Genomic DNA, 18487 nt, shown 5'->3' on the forward strand with positions numbered 1-18487 from the left:
TTGTGGCTCCTCAGGATCTTCCTCTAGATGTTAACTTGTTCACCCAGTTTGATCATACAGTTTGTTCAGGAGATTACTGAAGGGGAAGCTAGGGAAGAGATCTGGTCATCTGCTAATTACTTATTCTTCATATCTACTTTGATTGACGGAAAGATCCCACAAGTTAGTCAGGTTTTGTGTGATTAAAAGATTTGGAAGGTGTGCTTGAGCTGGAGATGAATAGAGCATGGGGATGCCTGGTTTAAAAGTTAGTTACAATATAACTGCTAAAGTGACAAGAACAGGGGCTTCCTGCTGAGGGTGGTTTCCTTTAAAGAGCTGCTTACAAATCCCCACTTGTCAGAACATCATTCCAATTTCTATGGGATTAGGGGTGAAGTCTGTCTTCTGTACCACTTCTTCATGCTGACATAGGGTTCTGTATTCTCAGAGTGGAAGGAGTCAACATAGGTCTGTAGCATCTCTTTGCTGACAATTTTAGTTGTCCGCTTACGTATACAGGCAGAGCATGCTGTATTTATTTTGATGCCCACAAAAGATATAGATTATTATGAGCAATAATGTTAATCCTGTTCTCTTGAGGCCAGTTCTTGGAATTGTGCTAACTATAGATTCAGTACTGCTCAAGTTGGAGCAGCTTATGTCATGGCTACATTCTGGTCATCCTGCAGTTAGCTTTTTTCTCTGGCAACAGTTACAGTATCTGTAAAACAACTCAAGAATATGCATCAAACACTGAGTCTGTAACTCTGTTGTCCTAATCATTAACTGCTTGCTTGGTTTTGTAGTGGGGGCGGAGGGAGGGAGGAGGGTACTGCAGGGTTCTGCTCAGTTCCAACAGGATGTCAAAATATTGTGAAATATAAAGCAATACTGGTCCAGCATAATTAAATGCTTCCTTTTTTCAATTAATTTTTTTTATTGGCGTGTAGTTAATTTATAATGTTGTGTTAGTTTCTGCTGTACAGCAAAGTGCATCAGCCTTATATATACATATGTCCACTCTTCCATACTCCATTCCCATATAGGTCACTCCAGAGCACCAAATAGAGTTCCCTGTGCTATACAGTATTAGTTATCTTTCATATACAGTAGTGTGTACATGTCAATTCAAATGGTTCTTTTGTATGGTGGGGTTTATGTCATTGAGGTGAAGTGAAAAAAAAAAGAAATTCGCAGTTCAAGCTTCTCTTTTTCTCATCCTTTCTTTTTTTTATACCCACTTTTCTGATTGTTATACTACTTATATAAAAGGATCTAGGTTAGAGCAGTGCTCATGACTGCTGTGGAACAACTTCTGGGACACCAGGAAGTCTTCACTGCTTACGTTGAAACTTGTAGCCCACTGAAGTGTGTAAGTTTTTCCTGTTTGCCTACTGTTTTCAGTAATATTGTTTTCATACTGATAACATCAGAAACCTGAGATGGAGCCCAGGTAAGGGTTGGAGGTACAGGCTAGAGCCTTGGCGTGCCTTCTCTTCTTAGAGGTAAAGATTGTCTATTTGTGAGATGTCATTGCTGGGGGCAGGGACACCTAACTAAGGTCCAATAGTCTCTTGAGGTAGAGTTCAGGGGTGGGAGCTTAGCACAAAGATCAGGGCCCCATTACCATCCCATTCACTTTAGTTCTACAACCGGTTTCTGAGTGCCTACAGTGGATTTGCCTGCCAAGTAATGTCTTAAAGGCTGTAACTGCTGAAAGCTTTAGGATAAGATAAGGGAATCTCTTGAGGGCAGGGAGAAGGTTTTGGTTTTCAATATTGTTAGATCCAATTTAATTTGATGAACATTTATTGAATTTCTAGATGAATAAGCTGGCCTACAGTCCTAATCAGACTTACCACCTGTTTTGTAAAATAAACTCTTGTTGGAATATAGACATGTATGGGCTACGGCTGCTTTTGCACTGCAACGGCAGAGTTGAGTAGTTGTGACAGAGTCTAAATAGCCCACAAAATGTAAAATATTTACTATCTGGCCCTTGGCAGAGAAAGTTTACTGACGTGGCTTCAGAAAGGCAATAGACCAAAAAGTAGCCATATTGCCTGGATTAAGATCTCAGCCTTCTTTACTTACTAGATTTGCAAGTTCTTAAGCTTTCTGTTATCTTAGTTTTACCATGAAATAGGCACACTAGGAAGAAGTGCTTAAAGAAGTAATCAGTGAAATGTGCTAGGAGCAATGCTTGGTAATGGAGGTGCTCATAAATGTCAGCTGCTTCTGTTATTTCTCTTCCCTCTCCTCCTTCCACTCCTCTAGGCCCCGAGGTGGAGTGTTGGGAACACAGAGATAAACACAACGGAGTTTGATACTCAAGGAGTTTACTAAATAGTGGTGGAAACAGATAAAGAAAAGTGGTGGATCCAGCATAAAGTAAGGAGTGCAGTGAGGGAGGTATTCTTGGCTCTAGGGAGACCAGAAAAGAAAGAAGGCAGAGACGGCTTTACTAAGGAGACAAAAGTTAGAGAATAAGCAGAAATTTCCTAGGTAGACAGGCATACAGAAAGACTTCCAGGCAGACAAAACAGCAGGTATAGAGACAGAGAGGATGCCCAAAGAACTACAGATAGTTGAGTGTTCCTTGAAAACCATGTACATAGTGGTGAGTGATATATCAGGTTGAGTTTATAGATAGGCCCAGATCACCAATACCTTGTTAAATACTGTGTGTGAGTGTTTTATGGATAATGGGGAAATTAATGAAATGCTTATTGAATGAAGAAGGTGAGTAGGTCACTGAATAGCGAGAGCTTTCAGGGGAATAGTCTTTATTCTTTGACTTGACATTGTCCAGTTTCTTTAATTCAGCAAATATATGTGTTAACGTCACTGGGCTGGTTATTATGCTGGATGCTGGGATACAGAGATAAGCAGGACATGATCTCTGCCTTATAGTGACCTAGTGTCTAACTGGGGAGAGTGCCACACAACACACTAAATCATCCTCACTGTATGAAAGGTATTTATCAAGAGTCCTGAGGGTATGGAGGAGAGAGTGACTAAATGCCTGGAGGATGTGGCTTCCATTTGAGCTGGATCTTAAAAGAAAGTTACGGTCTCCCCAGGCTGAGGGGGTGCCCAGTCATTCCAGGCAGAGAGTAGAGCCTGGAAGGCAGAAACATGAGGCATGGGGTATTTGGAAGCATGCGTCAAGAAGTACTGTGTGTAGTATGAGTTGGATGCCAAAAATACTGGCTAAAGGGATGCCAGTTCTGCTCTCTATCACAGAAATGCCTGAAATGGGGGATCGTCGGTGGGTATCTCAATGAGTAGATTCTCAAGACTATAAAGGGGAGTTCAGTTGGAATTGATGATTGCCTGTGTCTAGAAAGGAAGGGAAGGAGGGAGGAGAGGAATAGAGGAAAAGAAACAGAAGATAAGGAAGGCTGACGTGTGGCTGCTGGGAAGGTAAGGGAAGTGTAGTGTGGGAATGGTTTTGGGGGCACGATGACGAGTTTCTGGTGTTATGGCAAGGCGTCTGAATAACGACATAGAGCAAGTGAAGACCCAAGCTATATAATTAGATTTTGGAATTTTTGGTTAAGCGGCAACAAAACCTTAATAGACATTGAGACTATTCACTGTCAAATGATCTTTTAAGCAGATCAGTCTTCTCATGGTGTCACTTTTTAGTTCAGAAACCTTTAGAGGCCCGCCATTGTCTCATTGCCTAAATGCTTTCATGTGCACATTAAGTTTCTCCTCAGTGTGGCCTCAACTCTGTTCTGTCCTTTCTCCTGTTTGAGCCCGTACATGCCCATCTGGACAATGTTTCCTGGATGAACCATTGCACTCACTAATTGCCTCTTGGTGCTCCCTCTGGACCTTTAATCCTAAACATTGCTGCCCTTTCCTCTTTTCTGAAACACAGCTCCTACCTGTTGTAAAAGCTCAACAGAAATCTGTGTCCTTCTCAGTCTGAAGCCTGTTCTTTCTCTGCATGCCTGTTCCTTTTTCTCCGTACCCGTGCTCCTATTTCTCTGCATCTACCTGTTTCCCCCACCCTCTACTCCTCTTTTGAATAAGCATTTTTTTGGAATAAGTTAATTTCTCAGAAAACCTTGGAAAACACAAAGGATAATTTGCTAATCATAGGATATGCATTGCTATTTATGTATATATTTAAGTTTTATCCCCCTAAAGAATAATGATTTTGTTGTTTTTGTAAAAATGATGAATACTTAATCTTACCTCTTTATCTAAAATAACTTTCCTCCTGGCCCACTTGCATGACTTTCTATAATGTACTAAGGTTTTGTTTGCACTCAGTAAACCTATGATGATTGAATGAATCCATTTTGTAATTCTGTCATCCTCAAAGGATTCCCCCTTTTGCTTTCACAATAAGTAAGTTTAAAAAAAGCTATGAACATAAATCAGTCTGTGGGATTCTAGAGGCTCCTAGATTAATATCACTTGATTTATTCCCTGAATCCAGCCATTTAACCTCAGCCAAATTTCCTGCTGAATTCTCTTGGCACGCAGCTTTAACTTCAGAAATCAAAATCCTTTTATGTCTTTGCCTTGTTCCTTCTGAGTTTGTGCTTTGGTTGGTCTAAGACCTTAAATAAATGCTTCTATTACCCCTTTAGAAAACATGATTCTTGTTGAATGTGACCCTGTCCTTACACTATATGAGTGGAGGCATAGATGATGTGTGCTCCCAGCAGGGGACTCTGGAGGGTGCCACCACCCCTTTCTTCCAGGTGCCTACACTTTAACATGCTTAGTCTTGACTCGGACTGCTTTTCCCATCATGGAAATCCATGCCTTTCTCAAAGGGATATGGAATCCTCTTTTTGCCAAAATTCCTTTTTTCCTTTACCTGGATGTGAATGTGAGTTGGGACGTGTTGACCTTGAGCACAAGGAGCGATGTTTACAGTCAACCTGTGGCTTGCAGCCTCTGCTAAACTAGCCAGAATTCCAAAGACCCATGTTATTTTCTCTTTCCAGATTTCTAATAATTAGATTTAGAAATGCTCAGAGACCATTAAAATTAAACACACATTCACACACAAAGCAAAATGCTCAAATCCTTTAGACGCTGTTTAGAATGGCTATAATCTATCACTAGGGACTGGTCTGGAAAAATTTAAGTATTATTAGGAAAACATTTAAGGATTATTTGTCAGGATAAAATGTAAGGATTAATTCCACAGATAGGAATTATCTAAGGGTGTGGCGTAATGTTTGGGTTTCTAGAAGCTCAGGGGCCAGACTGATTTGGGAAGGGTGTTTCCTAAGGTGTGACCCCAGAGGAAAAGGTGAAGCTGTGGTCAGAGTCAGGAGAGATGGGCACATGTATCTAGCATGGGAGAGAAGTCAAGGACACACACTGGAGGATAAACAGAGGAGTCCATGAGGAAGGAAATGGAAACTGAGGTAGAGAATGGGGCCGGTGGTTTGGGTGCTGGTTTAGGAAAGGGGGAATTTGTTGGGAACATTGTTTTGGGGAATGCTCAGTCTGTGCTCCAGGTTGGCTGACCTTGCTACTTCAGTGCACTCTGCTGGGCTGGACACGAAGCTCCTTGCTTAGATTACCAGCTTTGCCTGTGACCATATGCTGACAACATGCTGTCCAGGGTGACTAATTTGTTTGGATCCTGTGATTTCCAAAGTCACGAGTGATAATCATGGCTTTTGAGCAAAGTATAAGGCACTAGCATAGACTGCTCTTTAGGAAGACATTTAGAGTAAACCCCCCCCCCCCCAAATGTATTTAGTTTATGGTTTATACATTACTCTTTACCTGCATTATCTGATTTGAGTCTCACAATAACCCTGGGGCACATGGTTATCTCATTTCATAGATGAGGAAACTGAGGTCATAGAGTTACATGCAGTTACAACACTAGAGAGGTAGTAAGTGCTGGAGCCAGATCCCAAATCCCAGTCTTTTGATTTACTCCAACACATTACTTTTTATCTCAGTGTATTAATAACCTGGCTTTAGCAATCCTGTACCAAGTAAGGGAGGTAATATCAAGTTTTGATTTTTCTTGGCTATGATCTTCTCTTGAAACTAAATAGAGGTGATAAAGATACATTACCTTGTGGTTAAAGACTTTCCTTTTGGCTATTTCCCATTCGGATGCTTTTGCCTTAGAAGTTGTAAAGCCATGTGGCATCCAATAACTTGCTTAATTTAAGGAGCAAACTCAACTTGGCCAGAATGAGCGTGAGCTTTTCTGTTACAGAAGAGCCATGAGAAGTGCTGTGCAATTTTCTTGTTTGATAAAAGTGTAGTCCTCATGGGGTATCTCAGTTAAGTCTAAGAAGAGTATTTTTTATCTAATGGAGAAGTATAAAAGTACTTTACAACAAAAAAGGAGTCAGTCAGTAATTTCAATTTCTAATTGTGTTCTCCATGTCAAGGAAATTGATTTAAAAATAGCTTGTATGATATCAGGTACTAAATTCTATGATTTCAACACATTCAATTGTTCTTATAAGAATTTTGAAGAAAAGTTTCCTATAAAGAGCCTAGAAGAAACTCCAAAGGACCTTTCTAAAGTTTACAGATATTGGTTGAGCGGAAATCCTTAAAAATCTGGATGATGGACTTCTAATAAGGCCAAATAAGAACAAGTCCTTTAATTTTGTCTTGTTATTATTATTATTTTTTTTTTTGGTTTTTTGTTTTTTTACAAGATAGTAGATTCTTATGAAACAAAATATAAAAGAATAAATCAAATAACTACTTTCATTATGCACAAAAGATATGCTTTAGTTGTTCTGGAGGACAAGTGTGGGGAAGATTTGCTTTCACTTAGTTCCTTTTCCTTTCCCTCTCTGCCTTGTCTGTCCTTTTTGCTCCTCAGCTCCTGCTGACTTCTCAGCTATCTGGCCACAGAGGGCGGGATCATGCCAGGAGTAAAGCTTCTTTAATTTCTAGGAAGAAATGGGCTGAACTGTTATCCCAGATTGCTTGGGGATGATACTTCCTTCCTGGGTTTTCCTCTTCCTCTTTCAGATATGTGCATTATATACCCCTATTCATTGGTTCATCTTGCCTCTTCAGAAAATTAAGAAACTGAAAATGCAATAGCAGACATACTCTGTGAAGTATGATTTTAAAGATGTGGCATCTTAAAACTCTCAGCTTCTGTAGGAACAGCAGAACAGTACCAGTGTGTAAGAATCACATACACAACTGGGACGTGTGCTGTGTACTGGTTGGTGCCCGAGCCACTGACAGGTAGGCCAGAGCTCAGAATCTCCCTCTTACCCCACAAGGCTAATAATGGCCTTGTTTCTGGCTCCTGAGGGCAATCTGGAGCCACAAAAGAGAGAATTCTGGAACTTTCATTCACTTGTGTGAGAGTTTTAAAAAAGCTAAAATGAAACAAATTCTGCAGGTACATTTTGAGGAGAAGTTGACCTCTGCAGTAGTCTTAAATACACTTGGTCATCTTGGACAGAGGAAGGCCCAGAATGAACCTATGAGCTTCACGCCCCCCTCCCCCCCCCCCCCAATACTCTGTACCTTCAAACCCTTGAGTTCTCCAAGTTTCTTGAGTTAAGGTGATTTGGGCAGGGCTAGCAGTAGGAGATGTGGTTGAGAGTTAGACGTTTTTTTCTGTCAAACACTCTGATCTTTATTCCCAAAGAAGAAAATTTTCCTCCCTCTAGGAAGGTTGTCCTTGTGTATTGAGCCACCATGGAAAGAGCTCTTATAGCATCACATGAAATTCATATACAATAGGTACCATGATGGCATTTCCCAGAAATAAATCCTGAAAGAGTCACAGCAGCTAAATGTGAGTCATAAGCTACCATCCTCCAATAGCATTTGTATCCTTGAAAAAGTGTCCTTGTTTTGTGCATTTCTGTATTCCTGTGGTGCCTAGCAAATATTTGCTAAATGAATAAATGTGTTTAATTTTCTCCCATTCATATGAAGAAGTAAATGGGTAGGAGGCCAATTCAAGAATGCACTCAAAGTCTAGCTAGAGAGTTGTTATATCTAGCCTTTAAGAAAATCTGTTCATGTACATTAATAGTATTATTAACAACAACTAACACCAAACACTTAGCTATGTGACAAGCACTAGTCTAAGTAAAACATTTGCTATACTTATATGTTAATACGGTCCTCATGTTCCTCCTGTTCAGAGTACCAACATGAAATAGTTCTTTTCGAGGCTGTAAACTATGTCATAAACACATTTGGACACACATTTAAATACTGATGCATTCCCAGCTCCTTCTCCCCGCTCTCCGCAACTCTCCTCATCTGTTCACACAGTTAATATATGATGGTCAAACTTCCCCTAAGGGATAAAGAATTTTTTGGTAGGTGTTATTTTTGTTTGTTTGAAATTCTGTTTAAAAGAGAAAAGCAAATGCATTTTGGCTGTTACAATACTAATTAACTTTGTCTTCATTGACATAACTGTTAATTAATACTGATGAATATTCCTTTTCATTCTGTAAACAAAGAATGTTACCAAGGTTTTCCAGCCAACAGAACATTCTGTCTTGCATCTCAGTGCCTTTGACAGTGGTCTTTTAATTCACACATGGACTTTTCCTTAAAACATTTCAAAACTATGTAAGTGAAATACAGCACAAGTTATATAGAGTTACTTTAGAGGAACATAAAGGATAAAGATTGGCTTTGGATGGCTTCAATGCTAGGAACATCCCATAAGGTAGGTTCCAATATTTTCCTGCTTTACAGATGAGGAAACCAAGGCACAGAACAATTAAGTAACTTGCCCAAGCTCATGCAGCTAAGAGTAGCAGAGCTGAGATTCAAACGCATATGACCTGACTCCAGAGACCTTCCTTTACAGTCTTAACCATTATGTGACATGAGGCTGTCAGTCAGGGTTTTATCAGAGAACGGGATTTGTTATATAGATTTGACCACATGCAATTGTGTAAGCTGTTTGAACTGTCTACGTAAGGCTGTATCTTTGCATCTGGTGCTGAAGCCTGAAGTCAGTAGGAAAGACAGGCAGGAAGTGACGATGGATGTGGAGTGGGGGAGAGCAAGGACAAGCCAGAGCCCGTGAAGATGGGCTGGAATCAGCGTCAGACTCTCACCACCCTCCAGGCCTCCCACTTTGATGATACCAGTGTCCTGAAGCAGAAGCCGAGCATGTACCCGGTCCGGGAGTAGGAGAAGCTGAAGGAAGGGCCAGTTGGAACCTGGAGGTGCTGTGGACCTGGCTGCCGCTCCGTGCCAACAAAGTGAGCCAGCAGATGTGGAATACCAATGAAAACCAGTTTACTTTCTCATGTAAAAATACGAAGTTGACATTTCTTTCCAGACATCTAGGATGATGAATATTGCTCTTGACCAAATTCCAAATTGTTTTTGCTTAAGAATTAGACCTCTGTGACATTTTTTGAAGTTACACATTTCTCTCATACTGGCATTTTATCTGAACTTTTTCTAGTGAAAAAAGTCCTGGTGGGTTATCTTAGTGGCTTATTTTCTCCCCCATCTTGTGGCATTCATTCCGTCTCTTTTGAGGAAACTGTCATTCTAGAATCTAAGGGCATGGTCCAGGAAAACATCTCCTGCTGTTTGATATGTTATTCACTTCCTATACTTTGTTATTTTTCAAAATACCTAGCTTCAGGTGGAAGAAAGTCTCCTAATAAAAACTTCTAAATTAGGGCTTCCCAGGTGGCGCAGTGGTTAAGAATCCACCTGCCAATGCAGGGGACATGGGTTCGATCCCTGATCCAGGAAGGTCCCACATGCATTGGAGCAATTAAGCCCATGTGCCACAACTACTGAGCCTGCGCTCTAGAGCCAGTGAGCCACAACTACTGAAGCCTGCACGCCTAGAGCCCATGCCTCACAACAAGAGAAGCCACAGCAATGAGGAATCCGCACACCACAACGAAGAGTAGTTGCTCGCCGCAATTAGTGAAAGCCTGTGTGTAGCAACAAGGACCCAACACAGCCAATAAATAAATAATAAATTAAAACAACAACAACAACAAAAAACTTCTAAATTAGAAACTGTGTACCTCTTCCTACTCACATAGATTTTTTTCCATGTGAGTCAGCAGAGGTGAGTTACTATCCATGTGTATGGTGATTTTTGCAGATTATTGCCAAATATCAATGTCATTTTTGTAATGACAACAAAAATTATTATCTATTGTATCTGTATGGACATTCACAGTTTTTTTAAATTGAAGTATAGTTGCTGTAAAATATTGTTACAGGTGTATAATATAGTGATTCACAATGTTTAAAGGTTATACTCCATTTATAGTTATTATATAATATTGGCTATATTCCTCATGTTGTACAATATATCCTTATAGCTTCTTTTATACCTAATAGTTTGTACCTCTCACTCCCCTACCCGTATACTGCCCCTCCCCTTTTCCGTCCCCCACTGGTAACTGTTAGTTTGTTCTCTATATCTGTGAGTCCGCTGCTTTTTTGTTAAATCCACTAGTTTGTTGTATTTTTTAGATTCTGCGTATAAGTGATATCATACAGTATTTGTCTTTCTCTGTCTGCTTTATTTCACTTAGTATAATGCCCTTCAAGTCCATCCATGTTGCTGCAAATGGCAAAATTTCATCCTTTTTATGGCTGAGTCGTATTCCTGTGTGTGTGCGTGTGTGTGTGTGTGTATTCTCACATCTTCTTTATCCATTCATTGGTTGATGGACACTTGGGTTGCTTCCATATCTTGGCAATTATAAATAATGCTGCTGTGAATGTTGGGGTGCATGTATCTTTTTGAATTAGTTTTTTTTTTTTTGGATATCTACCCAGGAATGGAATTACTGGATCATATGGTAGTTCCATTTTTACTTTTTTAAGGAATCTCCATACTGTTTTCCACAGTGACTGCACCAATTTACATTCCCATCAACAGTGTATGAAGGTTCCCTTTTCTCCACATCCCTGCCAACATTTGTTATTTGTGGTCTTTTTATGATAGCCATTCTGACAGGTGTGAGGTAATTTCTCACTGTGGTTTTGATTTGCATTTCCCTGATGGTTAGCTATGTTGAGCATCTTTTCATGTGTCTGTTGGCCATCTGCACTTCCTCTTTGGAAAAATTAGACATTCACAGTTTTAACCACATGAAATATCAATTGATCATCACTCATGCTGTAAGTTTCCGATGAAAACATGATAGGGCACTACTCTACCTTAAGGGCAGAGACACTGCATAGTATTTTTTTTTTTTAAAGGTTTGAGGACGTTGATTCCTTGTATTGTCTTTAGGAGGGAACAGGGTGGGAGAGACCACAAGAATGAACACCCCTCAGTCCATTAGACCTCTCTAATGTTAGAAAGCCTTTCTTCTGTCAAGGACCACTCATGCGACAACCGGAAAAAACCACCTGCATAGGAAAGCAATATATTTAGTCTTTTGATGGGGAACTATAAACTGGTCCAAGAACAAGGGATATAAAATTCTACTCAATTAACACAAGAGATAACAAGACAGGCTTCACTTCTTTATTTTAGACTTTTAGGGGGAAGGGGGCAGAGAGGTGAAGGTCAAAGTGAAAAGAGTCATATAGACAAAAATAAAGGGAAAGTGACTCTGATCAAGTGGGAGCGACTGACGTGCACACACAGCTTATTTGGGGAGAAGCACATAAACACAAACACAGAGAAAGTGCAAACAAACGCACGCCTGTGTGCGTTCATTTCCCACCCTGGTCCCAAGAAAGCTGCATAAACACATTTGCAATCATGGGCTTCTGTGAAATAGCGGCATCCTCATTTATCTTTTCAGGATATCACCAGTTATGTTGCAAGCACTTTGAGAATAGGGACATCTCATTAGATGTTTGTGAAACAAACATTTTTATCTTCCCTAATACTACACTGCATTTTGGAAAGTCTAGGTGTAGTGTAGGCATACTATCTTCAGTACTTACAATGAGGAAATTAAGAAGAAGACCACATTTAACATGACTCAGAGCTCCCTCACTCCCAGTCCCCCTCATCCAGAGCCCAGGTCACCTTCTTGGTCTGCTCCAGTGTGCGATCCTCAAAAGCAAACTCTGGGCAACGTTGTATGTAATCTTGTTGGGTCTTTTTGCATGGCACATAGCATAGCTTCTCACTTGTTTAAACTGTTGTACTTTGGTAAACTACTACTTTTTTTTTTTTTTTGGGGGGGTACACCAGGTTCAATCAACTGTTTTTATACTCATATCCCCATATTCCCTCCCTTCCTTGACGCCCCCCCCTCGAGTCCCCCCCACCCTCCCTGCCCCAGTCCTCTAAGGCATCTTCCATCCTTGTAAACTACTACTTTTTGATCATATTGGCAAATAAGTGAATAATATAAGAAAGCAGAAGCAAATTTTTATTCCTTTATTCAACAAATACTCAGTTGAGGGCGTGAGACTGTGCTAGAGACTGTGCATCAGCAACCAGTAAGGCCAGAATAGTCCTTGCCTCGTTTATCTATCATTTTGTGGGAAGACCACAATAAAGTAATCATTTCAGTGCTCTCCATCCTTCTCCCCCACCGTAATTCAATTAATAGGAGAAAGGGAAGACAAGAACTCATTCCCTTTTATGTTAAAATACCAGGACAGGCCAGCTCTAGGCAAGTGTGACTGTTGTTTTCCATAGTCCTTCATCCAGCTCTGACTAAGATTCCTTCCCAACTCCCTGAGCTCCTTTTCAAATGACTTGAGATTGTCTGCTCCTTTTATGTTTTCGAAAAACAAAGTTTTAGGGCATTTCTGAGAAGTTAATCGGAAAGTACAGTTTCCTCGAGAAAGAGAGGGGAACATGAAAATGCAGCTCATCCAGCAAGCAGCCTTGGGTTCTTCCTTTGCTGCTGGGATGGGAGCTGACATTTACTGAGATCCTGCTCTGTTCAAGACACTCTATTAGGTGGCGCTAGAAAGATGAAGATGGAACAGTCTTTGCCCTCATAAAGTAGTGTGTGATAAATACAATTAGAAGGGAATACAGAGTGATCAGTGACTGGAATGTCCTGGAAGAGCTTCATGGAAGAGGGGTGTTTGTGCCGACACTGAGATTCGGGGATTACAGAACTAGTCTGGGTACGATACCGATGCTGAGCCTCCACGCTTGGACGGGCAGTGATGGAGTGTGTACCGCAAGCAGGGAGTGGCACAGACATGCCGTGAGAGGTAGGAGAGGATCAGGCCCATTCAGAAGACTCCGTGTGTCCTGCTGCACTGGAATGTGTGTGCTCTTATTTACTGGACAATGAAAAAATAATGCAGCATTTATTGCAACGAAATATTGGGGAATGCCACAATCAAAATGGTGGTTTGGGAAGTTTATTATGGCAGCTGCATACAGGTTGATAGGAGTTGAGAGGGAGACCGGTTAGAAGGTAGAGCACTTGTTCAGACCTGGGAAGATAAGAATACGAACTAAGAAGGTAGAGTATAGAATGAAAAGGCAGGGAGCAGTGGACTCTGTCTTGTCATTTGAGTGGCCCAGGAGTTAACAGGAGCTTACTATATTGCCAGAGGGTAGAATACAGGTGACAGTGACCACAGCAGAATGAAACAAAGGTTTCAAGATAGAGGAGTAGAATTTATGATGACACAGAAGTGCTGGCTCTTGCTGCTCCTGGAAATCTGAGAAAGGGAAGCTATGTGAGGGTGTCCTAATGACAAGATGGCATTATGCTGTGGATTTGCAAATATTCACAAGTGCCTCTTGGAATGTAGTTTTCCATGGACTAATGTGGTTTGTGTTGACAGTGCATATATATTTTTTTCATCAGTGGTTTTGCTTTTAAAAGCAGATAAAGATTTTTTCCTCTTAAATGTAAAATGCTAATTTAATTTAGTCTTTGTAGCATGGGAATGGGGTATTAATGTGGCTGAAAACAGCAGTTTATTTTTTGTAGGTTTGACCATTTCAGAAACTTCACATTTATGAAAAAATATTATTACTAGGAAAATAAATTTGAAACCACAGTCCAACTTCAATGAGGATTGTATAGCATTTTTCCATTCTACTGCTTAAATACCCCCAAGACTCTATGCCTCAGTGCAGGGACTGTAGGACAACAGAGGACTCTAGAGGGGGTTCTGAGTGGTTTCCCCCATCCACCTCTGGACGGCTGTTCTTGGAAACCAACTCTTAGTTTAGCCCAGTAGAGCTTTGTGTTTGGAGAGAAATTGGCCAGTAGCGTGCAGCTCCATGATTGTGCAAAGACAGCTAAAACCACAACTGCTTTTAGCCCCCCACCCGAACGGTGGGAAAGTACTCTGGGGTATGAGAGTCTCAGAAAGATTAATTATACACTTACATGATACGATTTCCAGTTCTCTCAGATCAGCATATTTATTTATTTTGTTCTGATTAATTATCCTGAGATGAAGTCTTTATCCATGTTAAGTCTGATTCCCAAAATATTTATCACTTTTTAGCTTGAAAGCCAGTGCTCTGCGTTCTTCCATTGCCACACAGTCTTTACACAGTTTGGCACTGCGAGGCTATGTGAAGAAACTGGCTGCATTGAGAATGAGGGAGACAATGGTCCAGCTCTCCTTTGCACTCCTCAGACTGACCACTTTTAGGAAGGGCACACACAGACTAACGTGTGTGCAGAGGAATAATCGGGGAAGGAGACTTAAAACCCAGTCGCGTGAGGGAAACTGGGTGGTTGGTCTGGAGAAAAGACATAAATGCCGACAGAGCTGTGGTATTTCACTGCTGCTGGGGCAGATGCCATAATTGAACTACCTGGTGTCCAGTCCCCTTTCCTGGGAAATCTGCTATGTGCACATTTGTGAGAGGTCTTACTTCCTATGGTGGAAGCTGAGGGGTCAGATTTGCCTCTCACAGGTCGCTTGTCACCCGAGTGTGAGCAAGGGGTCCTCGGTTCATCCTGTGTCCTGGCACATGCTTGTGTCTTGGACTTTGAGTCTAATAGCCACCGGGCCAATGGACAAAGTATCTAGAGTCCAGTGTCACATCCGGACTTGTAGAGGGAATGGTCATCACTGCCTGTTTCCCTTGGCGTCTGACCCATTCCCACCTGGGTTCTTGAGTCCTGATGGAGAATAGGAATATGTAATCCTGTGACTTTGTGAGCTCCCTCATACCTTTAAAATTAATTCCTTTTGATTAAGTTAGTTCATGTAGGTTTCTGTTGTTTACAAACAATAATCCTGACTAATTGCTAAAGACCCAGTAATGTTTTCTTGTTTCCAGCTGGAATTCTTAACCTGAATCAAAGGATAGTGTTATAGAATCTGTACGTTGTACTATGTGTAGAATTTCAGATATTTATGCACTCATGTGGGGGAGAAGGTCCATAGCTTTTATTCGATTCTCAAAAGGCTCTATAGCCCTAACAAGGCCAAGAACCACCTATGTACAGGATACAATGTAAGCACCTTACTTAGCATAACATATAAAGCCCTTATGATCTGACCTCCGCCCACTGCTTCCATATTGTCTTTTACTGTGTTTCTTATTGCTTCTGGTCTTCGTCCTCTTTCTATGCTCCAGTCAGATCCAAGTACTATGGATTCTCTAAAAGCATCTCCATGTCTTTGTTCATGAAATTCCGTCTGTCTTAAATTCCCATTCCTTGTCTTTGCTTCTCACCCTACCTTTAAGTTGGTTTGCTGGACACCTACTCATCTTTTAAACTTGGCTGGTTTCACCTTTTCACAGGAGGCCTGTGAAGGTCATGATCACGATTTCCCATCTCCTCGGCCCACCTGCCTTCAGCATTGTCAACAGCCTCTGTCAAGCTAGCAGCTGGTGCGAGTGTCTTTGCTGTCCTGGGGTGTTCTCCAATGTCACTGAAGGTAGCTGTGCTGTGCAGGCACATTTTTGCAGAGAAGTTACCCCTCTGGGGACAACAGTGGGAGTGTCCATGGATAAATACCTCAGCCTTCCCATCCACAGGTGGGCCAGTTCTGGGACACATACTACATGGTTCTTCAGAGAGACCCCCAAGCAACTGGGCCATGGTTCTTCACAGTGGTGACCTGCACATGAATCACCTTTTGTTGGCTTTTCTTCTTTCCTGTCTCACTTTCCTTATTCTTGTCCTCCTGCTTCCTGGATTTCTACTACCTGCACCCAAGTTGTTGTCTCAGGTGCTGCACTCAGGTTAACCCAGAACAGGATACCCTCTTGACTTTGTGCCTCTACTTTAGCTGTGAGGAGCTGCCTTACCATCTGTTACCCTTCATTGTTCATATCTAACAATTCATCTCCAGCAGACTATTACTTCCTTTTTAGTAAAAATTTATTTTTTATTGTGGCAAGAACACTTGATATGAAATATGTCCTCTTAACAAATTTTAAGTGTACAATACATTATTGTTAACTATAGGTAAATGTACAGTAAGTCTCTAGAGCTCATTCATCTTACTTAGCTGAGACTTTTTGTCTCTTGATGAATAACTCTCCACGTTTTGCTCCCCTAGTCTCTGGTAACCACCATTCTGGCCTTTGATTTTATGAATGGAATGATTCTAGCTATCTCACATAGATGGGATCATGCAGTAGTTGTCTTCCTGTGTCTGACTTACTTCACTTAGCGTAATGTCCTCAAGAGGTCCATCCATGTTGTTGCATGTTGCAGAATTTCTTTCATTTTTAAGGCTGAATAATATTCTGTTATGTATATATTGTTTTTTACATTCATTCATCCATTGATGGACATTTAGTTTGCTTCCACAGCTTAGCTATTGTGAATAGAGCTACAATGAACATGGAAGTGCTAATAACTCTGAGACCCTGCTTTCAATTCTTTTGGATATATACCCAGAAGTGAGATTGCTGGATCATAAAGTAGTTCTATTTTTAATTTTTCAAGGAACCTTTGTAGTGTTTTCCATAGAGGCTGCACCATTTTGCATTCCCACCACCAAGGTACAAGCATTCCAGTTTCTCCACATCCTCAGCAACACTTGTTGTCTTTTGTTAGACTTACTTCTTGAGAGTAAAGAGCTTATCTTGTTCATTGTTGTTCCCTCAGTATTAAAACCAGTGCACAGTGGATCCTCATCCACGTGTGAGAAACAGAAGGCATGCGAGCTTTTAGATCTCTCCAGGGCTGTCTTGTGTTTACAAACGTCTGGGGAGCAGAACTAAGACCAAAGAGTAGAATTTACAAGAGGATGGACACTCGTTCAATGTGAAACCATCAGTGCACCTAAGGGAGGGGACGTTCATTAGTAACAGTAACAGTGGCTCATTATGACGTGATGACTCACTTGGTATGTCCACTCGTGCCTCTCTAGCCAAGAATTCCTGAAATAGAGAGTTTTATGGAAAAAGAGTCCCACACACAGATGCCTACAGGGACCAGGCAGACATGTAAACTAGTGAGGCAGTCCAGGCATCAGATAATTGGCAATGGTGGGAACTGCACGGAAATAAAGTACATGGCCTGTCTAAATGGGCTAGCTGCTCCTCAGCTCTAGCCAACAGTTGTTGTGCAAGAATATAGGTTCAGCACTACCAGGCCTTTCAGTTTTCCAAGGGAAAGCAGAAATCCAGGTTCTTATATAAAATTTCCCAGTTAGGAAAACAGTATGTGGGTCAGGAAAGCATCACTGTGGTTGGGTATGGACCACAGGTTGTGAGTTTGCAACCTTGTGTAACGTGTAGTAGAGAATGTTAAAGCCTCAGATGGGAGGACAGCCCCCTTGAGAGGCTGCCCCAGGTTCTAGTCAGTTTTCCCCCTCTGGCCCATCAACACGCTCTGCCTGTTCCCAGCTCGGGCCTTTGGCCATCCTGTCCTCACAGAAAGGAAGCTCTGTAGCTCAGGCACTTCTCCTGTGACACTTCCCACTATGGCGACCCCCCACCAAACCCTGTCTTCCTGGTGCGCCTCTCGCATTTCCAGCCCCTGGATATCTGCTGTGGTTGCTCACTGTCCAGTGGTCTCATAGTCTGCCTTATTTGTTTAACTGAGTTGTAAGTTTCTTACAGCAGGGGCTTTTTTTTTTTAAGCTCTTTATTGGATTATAATTGCTTTACACTGTTGTGCCAGTACTACAAAGTGAATCAGCAGTATTTATACATATATCCCCATATCCCCTCCCTCCCGCGACTCCTTCCCACCCTCCCTATCCCACCCTTCTAAGTTATCACTCATCATCAAGTTGATCTCCCTGTGTTATGCAGCAGCTTCCCACTAGCTATCTATTTTACATTTGGTACTGTAAAATAGCTAGCTAGTGCCCTCCATCTACTGCTGGCCTACTGCTCTCAGAGCCTTTATGAGGAAAATGGTGCCCAGTGTGTTTTTTCTGTCACAGGCTTTTCCTCAGCCTTTTCCACCAAAGATATCACAGGATAACTAGTTATTTGTGCCCTGGTTTAGATTCCTTGATTAGAGATAGCCTCTGATCATAAGCTACGTAGCCATATTTTTAAGGTAGAAGTAAGTAGGCACAATTGTGTTACAAAGATTGAGTAAAAGAAAAAAAAACACCTTTTATTTTAACTGGTTATGATGATCTATTTTCTATTCCTTCCCTTTTATTTGAAACACATTTTGCTTGT

At 41.3% G+C, this 18487-nt stretch overlaps 1 protein-coding gene across 2 annotated transcripts in view; it reads left to right on the forward strand.

Moving 5' to 3' along the window:
* The window catches only part of GALK2 (galactokinase 2), a 125227-nt gene that overhangs the window by 92455 nt on the left and 14285 nt on the right, over window positions 1-18487 (forward strand). The window lies entirely within an intron of this gene.

The sequence above is a fragment of the Hippopotamus amphibius genome, chromosome 2 (genome assembly GCF_030028045.1).
Source record: "Hippopotamus amphibius kiboko isolate mHipAmp2 chromosome 2, mHipAmp2.hap2, whole genome shotgun sequence".
Classification (NCBI taxonomy): domain Eukaryota; kingdom Metazoa; phylum Chordata; class Mammalia; order Artiodactyla; family Hippopotamidae; genus Hippopotamus; species Hippopotamus amphibius.